The 22,242-nt window shown below is 42.7% G+C and overlaps 1 long non-coding RNA gene across 1 annotated transcript in view; it reads right to left on the bottom strand.

Moving 5' to 3' along the window:
- Positions 1–22,242, bottom strand: part of LOC104846308 (uncharacterized) — a 97,309-nt gene that overhangs the window by 62,131 nt on the left and 12,936 nt on the right. The window contains exon 3 of the long non-coding RNA XR_010319838.1: positions 15,944–16,191. This is a non-coding gene — a long non-coding RNA (uncharacterized LOC104846308). The remainder of the gene's footprint in view (positions 1–15,943; positions 16,192–22,242) is intronic.

Below are 22,242 nucleotides of genomic sequence, written 5' to 3'. Positions count from 1 at the left end.
AGAAGAAGTACAGCCAAAATGTACATGGACTGTCTTGGAAGAAGTACAGCCAGAATGCTCCTTGGAAGCAAGGATGGTGAGACTTTGTCTCAAGTACTTTGGACATGTTATCAGGAGGGACCAGGCCCCAGAGAAGGGCATCGTGCTTGGTAAAGTGGACGGTCAGTGAAAAACAGGAAGACCTTCAAAGAGATGGATCAGTACAGTAACAGTAACAACGGGCTCAAGTGTAACAGTGATTGTGAGGATGGCACAGGACCAGGCAGTGTTTTGTTCTGTTGCACATAGGGTCCCTATGAGTTGGAACCCGACTTGATGGCACCTAACAACACGACAGTTGCTGGAGAGAGCTAAATAAGAGTCAGCATCACAGTCTTCTTCCTGAGACATTATTTCAGGAAGGGTCTTGATAGATCCTGTGAAACAATTTATATATATTAGAAGAAAGGCAAGATGGAGTAGGTCCCTAAACAATAAATCAGCCATTTTACTTTCATCAAGTACATCAGTTTACTTGCTGTTATTCATTCTCTCCTTTTGGTCAAAGATTTCTACCGCCATATTTTGATCACTTATTGAATGAATTTCTTTCTGTATGAACGTAAAAATTTGTGTTCTTTTGGTGGCAGTTTAACTTCAGTCCACTTTTACACTGTTGTTCTTAAGTGGCCACTGGTCATTACAAGTCTCTGCACTGCTTGGTTTCTTTTAGTAGTCAGCTATCACTGGACCTCTTCACTATGCTGCAGCTTGACATTCAGCTTTTGTGATTTCACAGAGGTGGGTTAGTAAAGAGTGGGGCCACATTAGAGGAACAACTTGACTATTTCGAAAGGTTAATCTATTTTGTTGCAGAGATAGGCAGTTTCTAAATACTAATCAGTATGCTATTATTACGGTAGGTTTTAATAAGGGTATAAGAGTCAGCAGTGGAATACTTAAGCTAATAAAAATATTGAAAAATAGTAACATATATTTAAATGAAGAAAGAATTTATTTTGGAATTGATATAATTTTATGACCCTTGCCTTATATCATGGATTGAATTATGTGCCCCCCCAAATATGTGTATCAATTAGGCTGGGCCATGATTCCTGGTACAGTGTGATTTTCCTATATGTTGTAAATCCTGCCTCTATGATGTTAATGAGGGAGGATGGGCAGCAGTTGTGTTAGTGAGGCAGGACTCAATCTACAAGATTAGACTGTGTCTTGAGACAATCTCTTGAGATATAAATGAAAGAAGCAAGCAGAGAGACAGGGGGATCTCATACCACCATGAAAGCAGCACTGGGAGCAGAGCACGTCCTTTGGACCTGGGGTCCCTGTGCCTGAGAAGCTCCTCAACCAGGAGCTTGATGACAAGGAATCTTCTTCCAGAGTCCACAGAGAGAGAAAGCCTTCCCCTGGAGCTGATACCCTTAATTTGGACTTCTAGCTTACTAGACTGTGAGAGAATAAATTTCTCTTTGTTAAAGCCATCCACTTGGGGTATTTCTGTTATAGCAGCACTAGATGACTAAGACACCTTATTATATTATTTTTGACTAATATCTTTCCATTATAGAGCTTTCCTTAAGCCCTGGTGGTACAGTGGTTAAGCATTTGGCTGCTAACCAAAATGTTGGCAGTTCAAATCTACCAGCCACTCCTCGGAAACACTGTGGGGCAGTTGTACTCTATCCTACAGGGTCGCTATGATGCAGAATGGACTTGATGAAAATGAGTTTGGTTTTGGTTTGTATTATTTTTTAACAGGATAACAGGAGCTGTTAGTAAAATTATGATTAATGTAATATTATCTAATCTGGCATGAAGTCAATAACTTAAAATTAGCAATATATGAGTTCCTGTTTATCAAAGAAAATAACTTCAAAGGTTTTAAGTATTAAATAAGGGATAATGGTTTCTACTGAAGATGCGAAAAATTAACACTATGGAAGGCAATTTCTTTACACATGGATAAGGAAATCTAAATGTAGTTCTATGAGAGTTGTTAATCCTGTTAAAAATAAAATTCTGTGAATTTCAACAGCCTGTAAGAGTGAGAAATGAGTAACCGAACCAAAAAATTAAAAAAATTTAAACAGCTTAAATTACTAATTGGTGAGACAAATACATTATCATTCTACTAGTTTAAGTTAATAAAACAAAGTTATTTCGAAGTCTATAAGTATCAAGTAGAGAGGAATTAGTTCAAGGGTTTCCATATTAAATGGTCACTTTGGGAGGAGACTAACTAGGTGTAGTACAATTAGAGTTACCAGAAAAATAAAAATTCTAAGTCACAATCTGGTAATTTCAATTGTCTGTATGAGTCTGAGCCTTTAGGTATAGTGCTGGGGTGAATACAGGCCTGTTGCAGAGGTCTTCAGATCAGCAGTTTACCCCTGGAGTCGTCTGTTTCTGACTCTTGTAATACTTGAATTTCAGCTTAAGTCCTTGGGTGGGCTGGACAGTCTAATCAATAGCCACATATATACATGAGAGAATATGAATATCAGATAAATATGTGTACATATATATCAGTTTGAATACATGTAGGTGAATATCTATCTATTGCTACCTCTAATTCTATAAGACCCCTCAGTCACCATTCCATGTTAACAGATGCCCACATTATTGTTCACACCTGTAGATATACAGGTCTTCTTGGGTAGGACTTTAGCTTTCACTCTTAAGTCAAGAGGGGTATCTTGATTTCTTTCTTATGGCTGGATCATTGGTTTTTCTAAATTCATTGAGCTACCTTATCCAGGGAAGGACTCATGAGTCAGGGCCCCGAAAGACAGTAGGGTAATATGGCATCAGAAGTAATGACCAGAGGCCAGGACTGGCTAGACAAGCTCCAGGTCTCATCTCTGAGTTACACAGAGGGAAGATCCAGGTCCCCCGCCACAGCCCACAAGGGCGGTGTCGTGTCCTCCAGTGCTGAGTGTTGTCTTTAAATCCAGTTGGCTGCAGCCAAGGAAGGTCATTCTACCTCCTGCTCGAGCGACAGGGGTTTGAGGCTAATTGGTCACAGCCCAGTGCTGAGGCACTATCTCAGTGACTTAAACTAGTCCCAAGCAGGCATGGCAGCTACCAATGGCTGAACTGTAGCTCCTTTGCTAGACCTGCCTGACACCACAGCTATAAGCATCCTTCACACCCACCTCTGCATCTCCTTTAGTAGGCCCCTAGATTGGGCCACACTTGACCCATGACTCACAGGGTTCTGGACACAACGGACCCTATGTTTAATCCTGCCTGGGACCCTGACTTTCTGTAATCCCACAAACCAACCAGAAGCAAGATGGTGGGTCTGTGCGTTTCAAAAACATTTTCCGCTTGATGGCAGTATAGCACCAGAAATACCAACGCTATCATTCCCCAGACCTCTCCCTCCACCCTTTGGTATTGAAAAAAACGACAACCAATGTTAGGTCTCCCTAAAGCAAGGTCCCTGCCATCTTGTACACTTTCGTTGCTCCAGCTCACACATCTTGTGCTGGATCCTGCAAGCCCTTACTTCTGAAGAGAGACGTTAAGTTTCCTTCCTTCCACAGGAGATACCCTGCGTGTGGGTGACCCAAAGCCATCCATATTTGCAACCTTAATGCTCCATCTTGGGCGAGACCTCAAGAAATAGATTGTGTCCCTGCACAAAGTCCACCCAGCCAGTGCTCCACTGCCCACCCCATGAGTGCCCAAAATGGCTGACGCAACTCCTGCTCCTAGGGCCAGGGGTACGAGGAAAATTGCCCAGAATCCAGTGCTGAGGTGCCACCCAGACATGGCAGCCACCAAGGGCTAAGGTTTGGCTTCCTGTGCCTAAAGTGCCTTGCACCACGGTCACGGCCCTCTTCCCCAGCTTCTTGGGTAGGCTCCGCTCGTGATCAACACCTGTGCCATGATTCAGGACACTGTGGACATGCAGGACCCTGACTATAGTTATGCCTAGCCTCTTGACCTCCTCTAATCCCAGGCATCCTCAGAAAGAAACATCGGTGGGTCCAACTGCTTTGGAAACAATTTTCGCCTGATGGCAGTATTGCACCAGAAATACTAATATGCTCGTCCCTAGGACCTCCCCTTCCACCCTTCGATTTTTAAAAAAAAAAAACAAACACGACAATCTATATCAAAAAAAAAAAAAAAAATTTTTTTTTTTTTTCTATATCAATTCTCCCTTAAAGCCTGGTGCCTTGCCATCTTTTCCACTTTTGGGCTCCAGCTCCCACATCTTGTCATGAATCTTTCTAAGCCCTTGCCTCTGAAGAGAGACATTAGGTTTCCTTCCTTTCCGACAAGGAGGAATGACTTCACACCAGACACCTCGTGGGTAGACGTTCTATAGCCATCAGTATCTGCAACCTTAGTGCTCCAGCTTGGCCCAGACCTCAAGAAATAGACTTCCTTCCTGCAGAGTCCACTTACCCAATGCCCACCAGGGAACATTCCGACTTGAACTTTCTGAAATGCCAGTTTGATATGAATTTCAATTTTGTTCCTGGTTTGGAAAGTACATACGTATAATTCAGGGACGCTGCCTGAAATCAGATCTTAGAGAACCAGGTTCTCTGAAACATAAAGATATCTTCCTGATAATTACTTTGGGAAGCACAATCATCAACTTGACCTGTATAGTCCCAGATCTTTTCTGCTCCACTGTGCCTGTGTGACCATAGAGAACCTATAGGAATGTATTTCCAAGGCTGTTTCTTCTACCACGAATGTAATACCAGAACCTTCAGGAGATCATTAGCTCCTTTGACTCACTTGTAAGTGGGAAAGAGATCTCTCCCTTATGAGCTGACAGATACCAACCACACTGTATAATCAGAGTTTCTTAAGTCGAGAGAAGTCTATTGATTGGTCTCTTATCATTGGTTCATTGGCTTTTCTGGATTCATTGAGCTACCTCATCCAGGACTCAGGAGTTAGGGCCCAGAGAGACAGTAGGGTACTGTGGCATAAGAAGTAATGACCAGTGGCCAGGGCTGGCTGGGCAGGCTCCAGGTCCCATCCCTGATTGAAGAGGCAAACCAGACTTCCCTCCATACTCCCAAGGGCAATGTGCCCTCCAGTGCTCATGTGGTCTTTAACTGGGATTGGCTGCACCCAAAGGAGGTCGACCCACCTCCTGCTCCTGGGGCCAGGAATATGTGGCAAATTACCCAAAGTTCAGTACTGAGGCAACATCTCAGTGGCTTACAGTAGTCCAGGGCAGACATGGCGGCCACCAATGGCTGAACCTTGACTTCGTGCGTTAGATCTGCCTGGCAACAAGGCTGTGCACCACTCGTCACCCACCGCGGCACCTTCTTTAGTAGGCCCCAGAATGGGCACACCTGCCCTATGCCTCAGGGAGTTCTGGACATGCCGGACCCTGTTTCTAGTTCGGCCTTGGACCCGGAGTTCTTCTAATCCCACGTTAACCAGAAGTGACATAGTGGGTCCATGTACTTCAAAAACACATTCCACTTGATGGCAGTATTGCACCAGAAATACCTACACTCTCGTCTCCCAGAACCTCACCCTCCGCCCGTTGATATAGGAAAAAAAAAAAAAAATGCCAACAAAGGTAGACATCTAAACAGGTAGCCTAACTGGATCATTTAATACTGCTAGAACAGAAATAATAATAATAATAGGGTCGATGGCACAGAAATACCAAAAGTGGATGCTTTCAACAGTTTCTTCTGTCACAGTTTAGTAGGCTAAGAAAAACTAGTGCCATCGAGTCGTTTCCGACTCTTGGCGACCACAAGGGTTTCCAAGGAGCGCCTGGCGGACTTGAACTGCTCACCATTTGGTTCACAGCCATAGCACTTAGTTGCTACGCCACCAGGGTTTCCAGTAGTCTGGCGGTCTAAATCCAACCCTTAAGCTGCAGGAGAAGTTTTTCTTTCCGCGGCCTCTAGAGGGAGTTCCTTGTCATCAATCTTCCTCTGGTCTAGGAGCTTCTAAGACGCGGGGAACGTGTGTCCAAAGGGCAAGCTCTGCTCCTGATCCCCATGTCTCTCTGCTCGCCTCTCTCTTTTATATCTCAAAACAGACTGACTCATGATACAATCTAACCTTGTAGACTGAGTTTTGCCTCATTAACTGCCACCAATCCCGATCTCATTAACAACACAGAGACAGAATTTTTTTTTTTTAGTAAAATCACAAAACGGTGGACAATCACACCATACTGGGAATGATGGCCTAGCCAAATTGATATATGTATTTTTGGGGGACACAATTCAATCCATAAAAGCGCCTCACCACCTGTTCACTTTTGGTGCTCCAGCTCCCTCCTCTAGTGCTGAATCTTGCAAGCCCTTGCCTCTGAAGATGGGAGGTTTCCTTCCTTCCTGACAAGGAGGAATTACTCCACATGGGACACTCTGGGTGGACGACCTAAAGCCATCCATATCTGCAACTTTAACACTCCATCTTGGCGGAGACCCCAAGAAACAGATTCCATCTCCGCAGAGTCGACATAACTAGCGCCCCACTGCCGACCTGGGAACATTCCAACTTGAGCTTTCTTACGCCTCACCTAAAAGCGCGTTCGTTATGAGTTTCAATTTTGTTCTTCTTTTGGAAGTACCTGTTGAAACCAAACCCGTTGCCGTCCAGTCAATTCCGACTCATAGAGATCCTACAGGACAGAGTAGAACTGCCCCGTAGGGTTTCCAAGGAGCACCTGGTGGATTTGAAGTGCAGACCTTTTGCTTAGCAGCTGTAGCACTTAACCACTATGCCACCAGGGTTTCTCTACGCCACCAGGGGAGTACACACCTAAAATTCAGGGGGTGCTGCCTGAAATCAGATCTTAACTAGATCCTCTGAAATATAAAGATACCTTCTTGATAATCTATTTCCCTTGGGAAGCACAACATCAACTTGACGTGTATAGTCCCAGATCTTTTGTGCTCCACTGTGCCTGTGTGACTACGGAGAACCTACAGAAATGCATTCCCAAGCCTGTTCCCTCCACCACAAATTGCATACCTGACCTTCAGAGGATCATCAGTCCCTCTGACTTACTTGTAAATGGGAAACAGATGTCTCCCATATGGACTGACAGATACCAGCCACACTGTGTAACAAGGGTACTCACTGCAGGTTGTGGACACGTGATAATTCATCCAACTACTTACCTTTGGGTTACCTTTACAATACAAAATGCATCTGGACGCATACACACACACATTATCATAACTATTAAGTTATAGTCTTCCTCAAAGCAAGTTACTAAAGAAATGCTGATGGAGGCAGACAGAGAAGTTGGTTGGATGCAAAAAAGAAGAAAAAAATTGAAGAAAGGTAGTGTTATGGACTGTATTGAATCCCCCCAAAATGTGTGTCAACTTGGGTAGACCACGAATCCCAGTATTGTGTGGTTGTCTACTATTTTATGATTTGATGTGATTATCCTATGTGTTGTAAACCCTAACCTCTATGGTGTTAATGAGACAAGATTAGGTTATGTTAGAAGATTAGGGTGAGATGCAACACTCTTACTCAGGTCACAGCTCTGATGCAATGCAAGGGCAGTTTCCCTGGAGTGTGGCCCTCATCACATTTTATCTTACAAGAGATAAAAGGAGAAAGAAGCAAGCAAAGAGACAGTAATCTCATACTACCAAGAAAGAAGCCCCGGGAGTGGAGTGAGTCCTTTGGACCAGGGGGACCTGCGCTGAGAAGCTTCTAGACCAGGGGAAGACTGATGGCAAGGACCTTCCCCTAGAGTCCGCAGAGACAGAAAGCCTTCCCCCAGAGCTGGCACCCTGAATTCGAACTTCCAGACTCCTAGACTATCAGAGAATAAATTTCTCTTTGTTAAAGCCATCTGCTTGTGGTATTTCTGTTATCCCAGCACTAGATAACACACACACGTAGACAGGAAATATAGAAGGAAGGAAGGATATCTAACACCTGTGTCAAAGGAAACGCCCAGGATAAATAACCCACGTGCCACCCCATCCCCACACAGGTGAACACTAAGCAGTGGATAGAAAGGAAGTGATAACTACCTGGCAGGAAGTTTTCTCTGCACAGATGTGCAAAGGCCAGGACGCATCTTTTGTGAAAGCAGCAAAATGCAGAAGGGTGTATTGCTCAGGATACCCTTTAGATTCAGTTAAAAGAAGAAATTTGCTTTCATATACCTTAAAAACTGAAAGGATACATAAGGAATAATTCAATCTGGTTCTCGCTATAAGGTGTATTAGAACGAGGAGTGGAAGGGAGAGGAACAGGCTTGGAATTGGGCCTAGAATAATGGAAATGGATGATTTCTTTGAATGGGAGGTGGATCTATACACAGAGGATCTCACTCTTTAGTTTCCATGGCACTTAAAAACAAACATACACGGGCAAAAAAACCATGTATGTGATTGTGTGTAGATGTGAGGGCATGCAGCCAGACCTTAATGTAGACCTTTTGAGTGAAGACTGAAAAACAAATGTCCCTGGCAGTTGTCATTTGTGTATGTGACACCATGGACTCTCCTTCTGATTCACAGACCTCCAACCTAGGGCATCAAATGGCCATATCTACTTGGGATTCCTGAAGGTGAGCCAGGTTATAGGACTCACTGTCTTCTGACCTGCCATGGCCACTGGTAACAACTCCAGCTGCTGCCACAATGGCCTACTCTCTGGGGCTAGGCTCCTGAATCCTTGGCCTGGATAAGTTGACCCATGAGTCCAGAATAGCCAAAAGGCAATGATAAGAGAGGAAATCAAGGTACTCATGTGTGCACACACAGCTCCCCTAGATGTACCAAGCAGTTTGTGTTCAGTTAGTAAGCTTAAGATTGGCAGCTGGAATTCACCCCGAAGTGGTGCAAAGGCCTGGCCATCTAATTCTGTAAAGATGAAAGCCAAGACACACAACAAGAAAAGCATCTGAAGGGTATTGCTTGAAGTATCTGAAATTTTATTAGACAAGTTAACTTATATCAACCTGGCCAAATGAATTCTGAGTCGTTCCCTCCCCCTCCTCCACTCAGACCCTAATAATCACTAATCTTGTCTCTACAGGTGGTCCGTGACTTATGCAAGGGTTCCATTCAGAGAACTCCATTATAAGTTGGTTCTACTGTAAGTCGAGTACCCATTTTTGTTTGAATTTTCATTACTATTGCCTTTTATTATCAGCATCTATAAGTCCCATCTTTATTTGTCTTTGGTGGCTAGAAACATTACATAAAATTTATATATGTATTTTAATACATACCCAAACCAAAAACCAAACCCACTGCCGCTGAGTCAATTCCAACTCTTTGTGACCCTACAGGACAGAGGAGAACTGCCCCTCTAGAGTTTCCAAGAAGCACCCGGTGGATTCGAACTGCCGACCTCTTGATTAGCAGCCGTAGCACTTAACCACTATGCTACCAGGGTTTCCTTAATACATACATACATAAAAATTACACAAATCATAACAATTTGACGATAAGGAAGAGTTGGAAGACACTGGCATTTTTCCTATTGAGGGAATAACTCCTTTGTGGAAGGTTGTGGATCATCTGGATTATCTCTGGGAACGGGGATGGCATTTCCAGTCAAAAAGTTAGTGAGAGAGGTATCTGTATGGTCCTTTTCTTTTTTTCCTGCATATATTTCACAGTAACATCTCACTGCTTCCCAAATCTACCTATTGACTTTAACAAAGCGACCAGCATTTGGGTCCATGTTTTCAAGCAACTGAAGTCCCAAATGTTGTTCAGAAAACTAAATCTATACAGCAGTGTTTTGAACAGTATCATGGATTGAATTGTGTCCCACAAAATATGTGTCAACTTGGCTGGGCCATGATTCCCAGTATTGTGTAATTGTCTACCATTCTATTATCTGATGTGATTTTCCTATGTGTTCTAAATCCTATCTCTGTGATGTTGATGAGATAGGATTAGCAGCAGTTTTGTTAATGAGACAGGACTCAATCTACATGATTGGATTGTGTCATTAGCCAATCTCTTTTTGAGATATAAGAGAGAAGAGAATAGAGAGACAGGGGACCTTATGCCACCAAGAAACAAGAGCCAGAATGGCTCGTCCTTTGGATCCAGGGTCCCAGCTCTGAGAACTCCTAGTCCAGGGGAAGACTGATGAGAAAGACCTTCCTCCAGAGCCAACAGAGAAAGCCTTCCCTTGGAGCTAACGCCCTGAATATGGACTTCTAGCCTACCAGACTGTGAGAGAATAAACTTCTGTTTGTTGAAGCCATCCACTTAATGGTATTTCTCTTACAGCAGCACTAGATAACTAAGACAAACAGTAAACCAAAAATTGAATATCTGTGAGTGAACATCTGAGAATAACACCAGCAAATTACACGCTGTAACACTATATATAGTACATATTACTAAGGAGAACATGTGGCACACACACAAAAAAGGAAGGGTTCATCACAAGGCGAATACATTGGAAGTTGAGGACTATCTGTATTTGCTCATTCTAGATATTACAAATAAATGGGTGTCTTTTTGTCTCTGGCTTCTTAACCCTAGCATGTTCCTAAGGTTTATCCATGTTCTAGTATCCGTCAATAACTTCATGCCTTGTACTTACTAACAATCCCATATTGCAGATATATCACATTTTGTGATATTTGTTGCTATAAACATTTGTACAAGTTTTTATTTCCCATTATATTTCACTTGTCATCCTGAAATATAAATTTGAATTCCAATTTTAAATGTGGCAGTGTGCTGTGTAAATCGGGCTATGAGCACAACAGACCATGCACGCGCTGAAGTCGACTGCAAAAATAGAATTAACAAGCAGTATGGTAACATATAAAACAGGTAAAATTCCTAGGCCTGAACCCTGCTGTCCACTCTCCCTAGATGATTGTATAAGCCCACAAATTACTGTGGTGAAATAATAATAAAATTTAACCAATTTATGAGTTTTCATAATTCTACCAAGATAATTTTATTTCATGCAATATGCTTTTACTTGAAACCAATGTTTCCAATAAAAAATTCCTCCCTTAAAAAAAAAAAAGATTCCAATTAAGAAAAACCTGTGGGGCAGTTCTACTCTCAATAGGGTCACCATGAGTCAGGTTCTCCTTGATGGTGACATGTTTTTTCTGGATTATCCTGTGGATGGGTCTGTGGTATGAACAACACACTGGCTCATCCTGGTGAGGGTCACTGACTTCTGAACTCTGCTGCGGGCTCTCCGGGCTCCCAATCTTCCTGGGGCCTCCCGGGGCTGGCTGGACAGGCTCCAGGTCTCATCCCTGATCTGGACAGAGTCTCCTCATGGGTTCCGCATCCAGAGCCACCAAACATAGCCTTTTACTAGGGTTCGCAGCAGTCAAGGGAGACTACTGTGGCCCTGGGCTCAAAATAGTTGACCCGCCTCCTGCTCTTGGGGTCTGGGGTATGTGGTAAACTGCCCACAGTTCAATGCTGAGGTGCCTTCCCAGCTAGTCCTACCCAAACATGGTGACCACAAAGGGCTGATTCTTGGCTTCCTGTGCCTAACGTGCCTGGTACTATGGCTTCGACGTCACCCTGGCCCACCTCCCCAGCTTCTTGGGTAGGTTCCCTCCTCAAATAACACTTGTCCAATGATTCAGGACGCTGTATATTTGGGACCTTGCGTAAAGCTACGCCTAACACCCTGACTTCTAATTCCAAGCCTCCATAGCAAGCAACAATGGTGGCGCCATGTGCTTTGGAAACAATTTCAGCTGGATGGCAGTATTGCGCCAGAAGTACTGGTGTGCTCTTCTGCAGGCCCTCCCCCTCCGCCCTTTGGTATCGAAAAAAATGCCAATGATTTTCTGGCCTCACTAGAGTATGTTGCCTCACCATCTTGTCCACTTTAGGGGCTCCAGCTCCCACATCTCCTACTGAATCTTGCAAGTCCTTGCCTCTGAAAAGGAGGAATGACACCACACCAGACACAATGTGGGTGGACGACCTAAAGCTATGCAACCTTAGTGCTGCAGCTTGGTCAAGACCTCAAGAAATAGACTACGCGCCTGCACAGAGTCCACCCACCCTGCACCTGACTACCCACAAGGGAACGTTCGAACTTGAGCTTTCTAAAAAAGCCAGTTGGATATGAATTTCAATTTCGTTCCTGTTTGGGAAAGTACACATGTATAATTCAGGGATGCTTCCTGAAATCAGACCTTAGAGAAACAGATCCTCTGAAACATAAAGAAATCTTTCTGATAATCTCTTTCCTTTGGAAGCCACAATCATCAACTTAACGTGCATAGTCCCAGGTCTTTTCTGCTCCACTGTGCCTGTGTGTCTGTGGAGAACCTATGGGGATGTATTCCCGAGCCTGATTCTTCCACCACACTTGGACTACCAGACATTCAGACAATCATCAGTTCCTCTGACTCATTTGTAAACAGATCTCTCCCTTATGGCCTGATAGACATCAAGTACATCCTGTAACAAGGGTGCTCATTGTAGGATGTAGACTTGTGATGATGCATCCGACTGCTTACCTCTGGGTTGACATTTACAATACAAAATGCATCTGTACACATACTCACATTATCATTGACTATGAAGTTATACTCTGCATCAAAGCAAGTTACTAAAGAGAAATACAGGGAAAGAGAGAGGTGGGTTGGATGCAAAGAAGTATAAAAGAAGGTAAAAAAAAGGAAGAAAGGTAGGTAGGAAAGAAAAGAAGAAGGAAGGCCATCTAACACCTGTGTCAATAAAAGCCCAGGATAAATAACATATGCACCTACTCCCCCCAACACAGAGGAACACTAAGCAGCTGTTAGGAAGGAAGTGATACCTACCCAGCAGGAGGTTTTTTCTGTACAGATGGGCAAAATCCGGGACATATATTTTGTGAAAGCAGCAAAATGCAGAAGAGTGTATTCCTCTTGATACCCTTTGGGTTCACTTACAAGAAGTAATACAAACACAAATCTCTATTTGCTTTCATGTGCATTAAACATCGGAAGCATACAAAAGAAATAATTCAATCTGGTTCTCATTATAAGGAGTATTAGAGGAACGCAGGCTTGGAAGTGGGCCTAGAACACTGGTAATGGATGATTTCCTTTAACGGGAGGAGGATCTATCCACAGAGCATCTAACTCTTTAGCTTTCCATGCCAGTTAAAGACAAACAGCAACAACAACAACAAAAAAACATGTATGTGATTGTGTGTGTGTTTGTGTGTATGTTAGTGTATTATGCAGCCAAACCTTAATGAAGACCTTTCCAGTAGAGACTGAAAAGCAAATGTCCCTGGCGGATGTCAACTGTTTGGGTGGTATCATTAGACTCTCCTTCTGATTCATGGGCCTCCACCCTGGGGCACCAAATGTGCTATATCTGACAGGGATTCCTGAAGGTGAGCCCAGGTTATAGACCTCGCTGTCTCCGGACCTGCCATGGCCACTGGTAACAACTCCTGCTGCTGCCACAATGGCCTACTGAGTCCTTGGCCTGAATGAGTTGGCCCATGAGTCCAGAAAAGCTAGAAGGCAATGGTAAGTGAGAAAATCAAGGTATTCATCTCTACTCAAGCCAAGAGTCAATTTCTTGTGACAGCTAAAATCCTAACCAAGAAAACCTATCTATCTACATGAATAAAAATATGGGTACCTGTTAGCATGCAATTCTGACATAGGAGTCTCATAGAAATAGATGTAGCCATAGATAAATATAAACATGCACGTATATATATTCTCATACTAGCATTCACGTAAGTGTGTCTACGTGTATCTCCCATGGGTGGGTGCAACCTGTTTGCATCTGTCAACTAGCCTAAAGGTTCATGGTTTGAACCTACGCAGTGGTGGTGCAGAAGAAAAGCCTGGCCATCTCCTTACTTAAAGATTACAGGCAACCAAAACCTGTGGGGCAGTTCTACTCTGTAATACAAGGTGTCACCCTAAGTTGGCACTGACTTAAGGGCAACTTGTTTTTATGGTGTATCTTGTAGAAAAGGCCTGTCATATGAACATGGGTGCATGGAGGGGGGGAAGGGGCAGGACACTGGGGACTTACCAGGCTACCACTGGAGCAGGTATGAAAGCACCAGTGCAATGATCCCAGATAAAGAAGCCAAGGACGCCATACCTACCAGGCTCACAGAGACCTAGAGGGTGGCCTCAGTGGCAGGCATGTTTGCCAGAAAATGGGAACGTGTATTCTGTCCTAACTCTAAATGGTAACTGAAATTACAGATAGTAAAGATGAAGTGAAGCCCCATTGGTGCTTCTGCTAGTCCTGCCCAGACATGGTAGCCACCAAGGCCTGGCTTTTGCTTTGTGTGCCTGACCTGCCTGGCACACCAGCTATCTGCCTCGTCTTGACCCCCCTGCCACATATTCCTGGGCAGGCTTCCACCATGGTATGCACTTGCAACATGCCTTGGGAGCTCTGGACCTTGCAGGACTCTTTTTGAAGTCCATTTCCAAGATCCTGACTTTCTTCAAAACCCAGGCCTCCCCAGTAAGTAACCGTGGTGGGTTCTTGGGCTTGGCAAACAATTTCTGCTTGGTGGCAATATTGTACCAGAAATAACACCTTACCCTTTTGCCAGGGCCTCTCCCTCCACCCTTTGCTATACAAAAAACCAGTGTCTGGCCTCCTTAAAGCAAGACATGTCACCATCTTGTCTACTCTTGGGGAGGAAGCTCCCACATCTTCTGCTCAATCTTCAAATTTCTTGCCTGTTTGGGGAAGGGAGGTACGTTAGGTTTCCTTCTGTTCTAGGAAGTGATATCTCTCCCTACTCAGACTCCCTGTGGGTGGACAGGATTAACGCCATCCATATCTGCACCCTTAGTGATCTAGCTTGGTCAAGACCTCAAGAAATAGTGAGTGCCTGCAGAGTTTATCTACCCATCCCCCCACTGTCCACTGGGGAGCAATCCAACGTGAGATTTCTCACACCTCAGTGAAAAGCCAGTTTGACATGAATTTCAATTTTGTTCCTCTTCTGGAAAGTACACATCTTAAAATCAGGTGTACTGCCCAGAATCACATCTTAAGAGAACAATATAAAGATGTTGTCTATGCTATGTGCCACTCAGTCAATATTGTCTCATAGCAACCCAGTGCGTCCGTAGAACTGCCTCATAGGGATTCCGGGGCTATACTCTTTAGTGGAACAGATGGCCAAATCTTTCTCCCAGGTAGTGGCTGGATGGGTTCAAACTGCCCTGAGCCCCCTCATAATACTTCAGCAAGAGCTCGTTAGCATGTCCTTATTAGCCTGGCTGAGGACTATGGCCCAGTGTGCTCCAACCACAAGGGATAAAGGAATCATGGAAGGAACAGGTAGGAGGGCTCAGCTCAGAGGTGAAGGCAAAGGCCTTCAAGACCTTGTTCTCCTCAATGAGTTCCCAACACTCTCTCCCCACGGGAGCCTAAGGCTGCTCCTTCCCCTTGGCAACATGAGTAGACAAATGATCCTCTCTTAGTCAAATGGAATCAAAGAACTCCAGCCTACAAAGGCTTTCCTCTCGCCCTTGCAATGAAGGACACTCATTTCTCATTCCTAGTACCTCACCTTCGGGTGCAGTAAGATCATCTCCATGCCCCTCAACACTGGTACCTCACCTTAAGGTGTAGTAAGATCATCTCCATGCCCCTCAACACTGGTACCTCGCTTTAAGGTGTAGTAAGATCATCTCCATGCCCCTCAACACTGGTACCTCACCTTAAGGTGTAGTAAGATCATCTCCATGCCCCTCAACACCTTTCAATGTGGAGTCACACAATCGAGGTGTCACTCAAGATACTTCTAAACCATGCTGGAAAGCCATTTAATAGTCTAAAAAACATAAAAGAAATACTCTATCAATGTGACTGCTACATGAATGGATCACTGTTGGGAATCTCACTTCCTACGGTTTGTTCAAATACTAGAAATAACTGTACTTCTTTAAGAAAATTAATAGTTATGCGCACCCTGGTTTTGAAAGGGAACAAACAGAAAAAACACCACTCACCCGTAAGTCCACCAGCTAGAGATGAGCGGCGTTCTCTCTCCTGTCTTTCTTTCCAGACCAGGTTCCTCAGCAAAGAGATGCTCAGACACCCAGTCCTAGAATTTGGGAAAGTCAGGGTCTCGGAAAAGGACCAAGGACAGAGTCCTGCAAGGTCCAGAGCTCCCAGGATTCCATTCTGGATTGTCAGAGTGATGGTCAAAGGTAGCCATGTATACTCCATCCAGGCAACACAGATATTATTTGCATGGCTATAAAAGAGAAAAATTTGCTGCTTTTTATTATTTTTTAATGCTATGAAATCAACTATAAGAATAACATCAATTTCTGAATCAATGGCGATATGAATTTCAACTCTGTTCCTCTTTTAGAAAATAAAATTCAGGGCTGTTTCAATAGATTGAATCTTACAGAAGCAGTTCCTGTGAAATCTGAAAGTAACTGTTCCAAAACTATTCCGAGTGTGACAAGAACAATCACGTCAGAAGACAGTAAGGTCAATGCCCTGACTCACCTTCAGGAATCCAAGTAGACATTACCCATTTGGTGTCCCTAACTGGAGGTCTATGGGTCAGAAGGAGACCCCCATGGTGCCACACAGGCAGACAACCTCTTAGAGGGCCCATTGTTTTACAGTCTCTACTGTAAAGCTCTATGTGAAGGTCTGGCTACATTGCACACTCAGAACCTCACATATATACATACACACACAAAAACACACACAACCATAGTTTTGTTGTTTATCTTTAACTGCTATGGAGGTGCCACTGTGCACAGAACCTCATCCCTTTCAAAAAAGCATTCATTGCCATTGTACTAGGACCACTTCCAAGCCTGTTCCTTTCGCCTCCACATCTCCCAAACCTGCTAACAGTGGAAAACAGATTTATTTCTTTCCTGGATACTTTCAATAGAGTTAGGAAGAGATCCAAAACCTAAACAAGGATCATGGACTCCAATGCCAACAGTGCACACTTCCGTGGGAGCATGGCTACATGGGACAGAAGCTCGTGGGCTGTTCTGGGTATGAAGGGTGCTCTAGTTTCGGCTCTGCAGTAATGATCACTAGACTAGTAATGTCACTAGATGTTGTCTGTATGCACAGAGTAGAATCACTGGGGGTTGAGTATGTTCTACAGAAATGGAGACTGTGGCTACACAGTTCCTCAAGGACCTTGGTTAAAATCTTTGATATTTGAAAGAATGCATGCTGATGGGTCAGATAAATACAGAAAAAGATTCAGGAAGAAACTAGGTTCTTCTCACTTTTTATCCTTATAAGAGAGAAATGGATTTAACTTGTGATCTAAGGTGGAGATTATATGGTACTGATAATTTCTGGTTCTCTCCTTATCAACGTTTCTGAAATTGTTTTTTTCCCCCTAGAGTACACTTTCCTTTGGCATTCAGAGTTTACAAGGAATATCACATTTCCCAGGGCGGCTACCAATGCCAAGTCTTCATTTCTCCTTGAGCCTGGCAGGCCTGGCAGCTGTAGAATTGTTTGTCAGAAATCTGGCCTTGTTGCTTTCACACCAGCTCTGCAGGGAGCCTGGAGAAGTTCCAGGATCCTCTGAGTACCCCTTAACCTACACTTTTGATCAAAGATTTCTATGAACATCTTTTCATCACTTTTTTTTTTATTAACTTTTATTAAGCTTCAAGTGAACGTTTACAAATCCAATCAGTCTGTCACATATAAGTTTACATACATCTTACTCCGTACTCCCACCTGCTCTTCCCCTATTGAGTCAGCCCTTTCAGTCTCTCCTTTCGTGACAATTTTGCCAGCTTCCATCTCTCTCTATCCTCCCATCCCCCCTCCAGACAAGAGCTGCCAACACACTCTCAAGTGTCCACCTGATATAATTAGCTCACTCTTCATCAGCATCTCTCTCCCACCCGCTAACCAGTCCCTTTCATGTCTGATGAGTTGTCTTCGGGGATGGTTCCTGTCCTGTGCCAACAGAAGGTCTGGGGACCATGGCCGCCGGGATTCCTCTAGTCTCAGTCAGACCATTAAGTATGGTCTTTTTATGAGAATTTGGGGTCTGCATCCCACTGATCTCCTGTTCCCTCAGGAGTTCTCTGTTGTGCTCCCTGTCAGGGCAGTCATCGATTGTGGCCGGGCACCAACTAGTTCTTCTGGTCTCAGGATGATGTAGGTCTCTGGTTCATGTGGCCCTTTCTGTCTCTTCGGCTCCTAGTTGTCGTGTGACCTTGGTGTTCTTCATTCTCCTTTGATCCAGGTGGGCTGAGACCAATTGATGCATCTTAGATGGCCGCTTGTTAGCATTTAAGACCCCAGATGCCACATTTCAAAGTGGGATGCAGAATGTTTTCATAATAGAATTATTTTGCCAATTGACTTAGAAGTCCCCTCAAACCATGGTCCCCAGACCCCTGCCCCTGCTCCGCTGACCTTTGAAGCTTTCATTTTATCCTGGAAACTTCTTTGCTTTTGGTCCAGTCCAATTGAGCTGACCTTCCATGTATTGAGTGTTGTCTTTCCCTTCACCCAAAGCAGTACTTATCTACTGATTAATCAATAAAAAACCCTCTCCCTCCCTCCCTCCCTCCCCCCTTCGTAACCACAAAAGTATGTGTTCTTCTCAGTTTTTACTATTTCTCAAGCTCTTGTAATAGTGGTCTTATACAATATTTGTCCTTTTGCCTCTGACTGATTTCGCTGAGCATAATGCCTTCCAGGTTTCTCCATGTTATGAAATGTTTCACACATTCGTCACTGTTCTTTATCGATGTGTAGTATTCCATTGTGTGAATATACCACAATTTATTTACCCATTCATCCGTTGATGGACAGCTTGGTTGCTTCCAGCTTTTTGCTATTGTAAACAGAGTTGCAATAAACATAAAAAAAAGGTGTGCATATATCTGTTTGTGTGAAGGCTCTTGTATCTCTAGGGTGTATTCCGAGGAGTGGGATTTCTGGGTTGTATGGTAGTTCTATTTCTAACTGTTTAAGATAACGCCAGATAGATTTCCAAAGTGGTTGTACCATTTTACATTCCCACCAGCAGTGTATAAGAGTTCCAATCTCTCCGCAGCCTCTCCAACATTTATTATTTTGTGTTTTTTGGATTAATGCCAGCCTTGTTGGCGTGAGATGGAATCTCATCGAAGTTTTAATTTGCATTTCTCTAATGGCTAATGATCGAGAGCATTTTCTCATGTATCTGTTGGCTGCCTGAATATCTTCTTTAGTGAAATGTGTGTTCACATCCTTTGCCCACTTCTTGATTGGGTTCTTTGTCTTTTTGTGGTTGAGTTTTGACAGAATCATGTAGATTTTAGAGGTCAGGCGCTGGTCAGAGATGTCATAGCTGAAAATTCTTTCCCAGTCTGTAGGTGGTCTTTTTACTCTTTTGGTGAAGTCTTTAGATGAGCATAGATGTTTGATTTTTAGGAGCTCCCAGTTATCGGGTTTCTCTTGAACATTTTTGGTAATGTTTTGTATTCTGTTTATGCCTTGTATTAGGGCTCCTAGGGTTGTCCCTATTTTTTCTTCCATGATCTTTATCGTTTTAGTCTTTATGTTTAGGTCTTTGATCCACTTGGAGTTAGTTTCTGTGCATGGTGTGAGGTATGGGTCCTGTTTCATTCTTTTGCAAATGGATATCCAGTTATGCCAGCACCATTTGTTAAAAAGACTATCTTTTCCCCAATTAACTGACACTGGTCCTTTGTCAAATATCAGCTGCTCATATGTGGATGGATTTATATCTGGGTTCTCAACTCTGTTCCATTGGTCTATGTGCCTGTTGTTGTACCAATACCAGGCTGTTTTGACTACTGTGGCTGTATAATCGCTTCTGAAATCAGGTAGAGTGAGGCCTCCCACTTTCTTCTTTTTCAGTAATGCTTTGCTTATCCGGGGCTTCTTTCCCTTCCATATGAAATTGGTGATTTGTTTCTCTATCCCCTTAAAATATGACACTGGAATTTGGATCGGAATTGCATTATATGTATAGATGGCTTTTGGTAGAATAGACATTTTTACTATGTTAAGTCTTCCTATCCATGAGCAAGGTATGTTTTTCCACTTGAGTATGTCCTTTTGAATTTCTTGTAGTAGAGCTTTGTAGTTTTCTTTGTATAGGTCTTTTACATCCTTGGTAAGATTTATTCCTAAGTATTTTATCTTCTTGGGGGCTACTGTGAATGGTATTGATTTGGTTATTTCCTCTTCGGTGTTCTTTTTGTTGATGTAGAGGAATCCAAATGATTTTTGTATGTTTATTTTATAACCTGAGACTCTGCCAAACTCTTCTATTAGTTTCAGTAGTTTTCTGGAGGATTCCTTAGGGTTTTCTGTGTATAAGATCATGTCATCTGCAAATAGTGATAACTTTACTTCCTCCTTGCCAATCTGGATACCCTTTACTTCTTAGTCTAGCCTAATTGCCCTGACTAGGACTTCAAGTACGATGTTGAATAAGAGCGGTGATAAAGGGCATCCTTGTCTGGTTCCCGTTCTCAAGGGAAATGCTTTCAGGTTCTCTCCATTTAGAGTGATACTGGCTGTTGGCTTTGCATAGATGCCGTTTATTATGTTGAGGAATTTTCCTTCAATTCCTATTTTGGTAAGAGTTTTTATAATAAATGGGTGTTGGACTTTGTCAAATGCCTTTTCTGCATCAATTGATAAGATCATGTGGTTTTTATCTTTTGTTTTATTTATGTGATGGATTACATTAATGGTTTTTCTGATATTAAACCAGCCTTGCATACCTGGTATAAATCCCACTTGATCAGGGTGTATTATTTTTTTGATGTGTTGTTGGATTCTATTGGCTAGAATTTTGTTGAGGATTTTTGCATCTATGTTCATGAGGGATATAGGTCTGTAATTTTCTTTTTTTGTAATGTCTTTACCTGGTTTTGGTATCAGGGAGATGGTGGCTTCATAGAATGAGTTGGGTAGTATTCCGTCTTTTTCTATGCTTTGAAATACCTTCAGTAGTAGTGGTGTTAACTCTTCTCTGAAAGTTTGGTAGAACTCTGCAGTGAAGCCGTCTGGGCCAGGGCTTTTTTTTGTTGGGAGTTTTTTGATTACCGTTTCAATCTCTTTTTTTGTTATGGGTCTATTTAGTTGTTCTACTTCTGAATGTGTTAGTTTAGGTAGGTAGTGTTTTTCCAAGAATTCTTCCATTTCTTCTAGGTTTTCAAATTTGTTAGAGTACAATTTTTCGTAGTAATCTGATATGATTCTTTTAATTTTAGTTGGGTCTGTTGTGATGTGGCCCTTCTCGTTTCTTATTCGGGTTATTTGTTTCCTTTCCTGTATTTCTTTAGTCAGTCTGGCCAATGGTTTATCAATTTTGTTAATTTTTTCAAAGAACCAGCTTTTGGCTTTGTTAAATCTTTCAATTGTTTTTCTGTTCTCTAATTCATTTAGTTCAGCTCTAATTTTTATTATTTGTTTTCTTCTGGTGCCTGATGGGTTCTTTTGTTGCTCACCTTCTATTTGTTCAAGTTGTAGGGACAGTTCTCTGCTTTTGGCTCTTTCTTCTTTTTGTATGTGTGCATTTATCGATATAAATTGGCCTCTGAGCACGGCTTTTGCTGTGTCCCAGAGGTTTTGATAGGAAGTATTTTCACTCTCGTTGCATTCTATGAATTTCCTTATTCTCTCCTTGATGTCTTCTATAACCCAGTCTTTTTTCAGGAGGGTATTGTTCATTTTCCAAGTATTTGATTTCTTTTCCCTAGTTTTTCTGTTATTGATTTCTAGTTTTATTGCCTTGTGGTCTGAGAAGATGCTTTGTAATATTTCGATGTTTTGGACTCTGCAAAGGTTTGTTTTATGACCTAATATGTGGTCTATTCTAGAGAATGTTCCATGTGCGCTAGAAAAAAAAAGTATACTTTGCAGCAGTTGGGTGGAGAGTTCTGTATAAGTCAATGAGGTCTACTTGGTGGATTGTTGTAATTAGGTCTTCCGTGTCTCTATTGAGCTTCTTACTGGATGTCCTGTCCTTCTCTGAAAGTGGTGTGTTGAAGTCTCCTACTATAATTGTGGAGGTGTCTATCTCACTTTTCAATTCTGTTAAAATTTGATTTATGTATCTTGCAGCCCTGTCATTGGGTGCATAATTATTTAATATGGTTATGTCTTCCTGATCAATTGTCCCTTTTATCATTATATAGTGTCCTTCTTTATCCTTTGTGGTGGATTTAAGTCTAAAGTCTATTTTGTCAGAAATTAATATTGCTACTCTTCTTTTTGCTTGATATATTTTTTTTCCATCCTTTGAGTTTTAGTTTGTTTGTGTCTCTAA

This window comes from Loxodonta africana, chromosome X, assembly GCF_030014295.1.
Source record: "Loxodonta africana isolate mLoxAfr1 chromosome X, mLoxAfr1.hap2, whole genome shotgun sequence".
Taxonomy (NCBI): Eukaryota; Metazoa; Chordata; class Mammalia; order Proboscidea; family Elephantidae; genus Loxodonta; species Loxodonta africana.
Note: the sequence above shows the minus strand (reverse complement) of the source record. Positions and strands in the feature narration are given on the sequence as shown.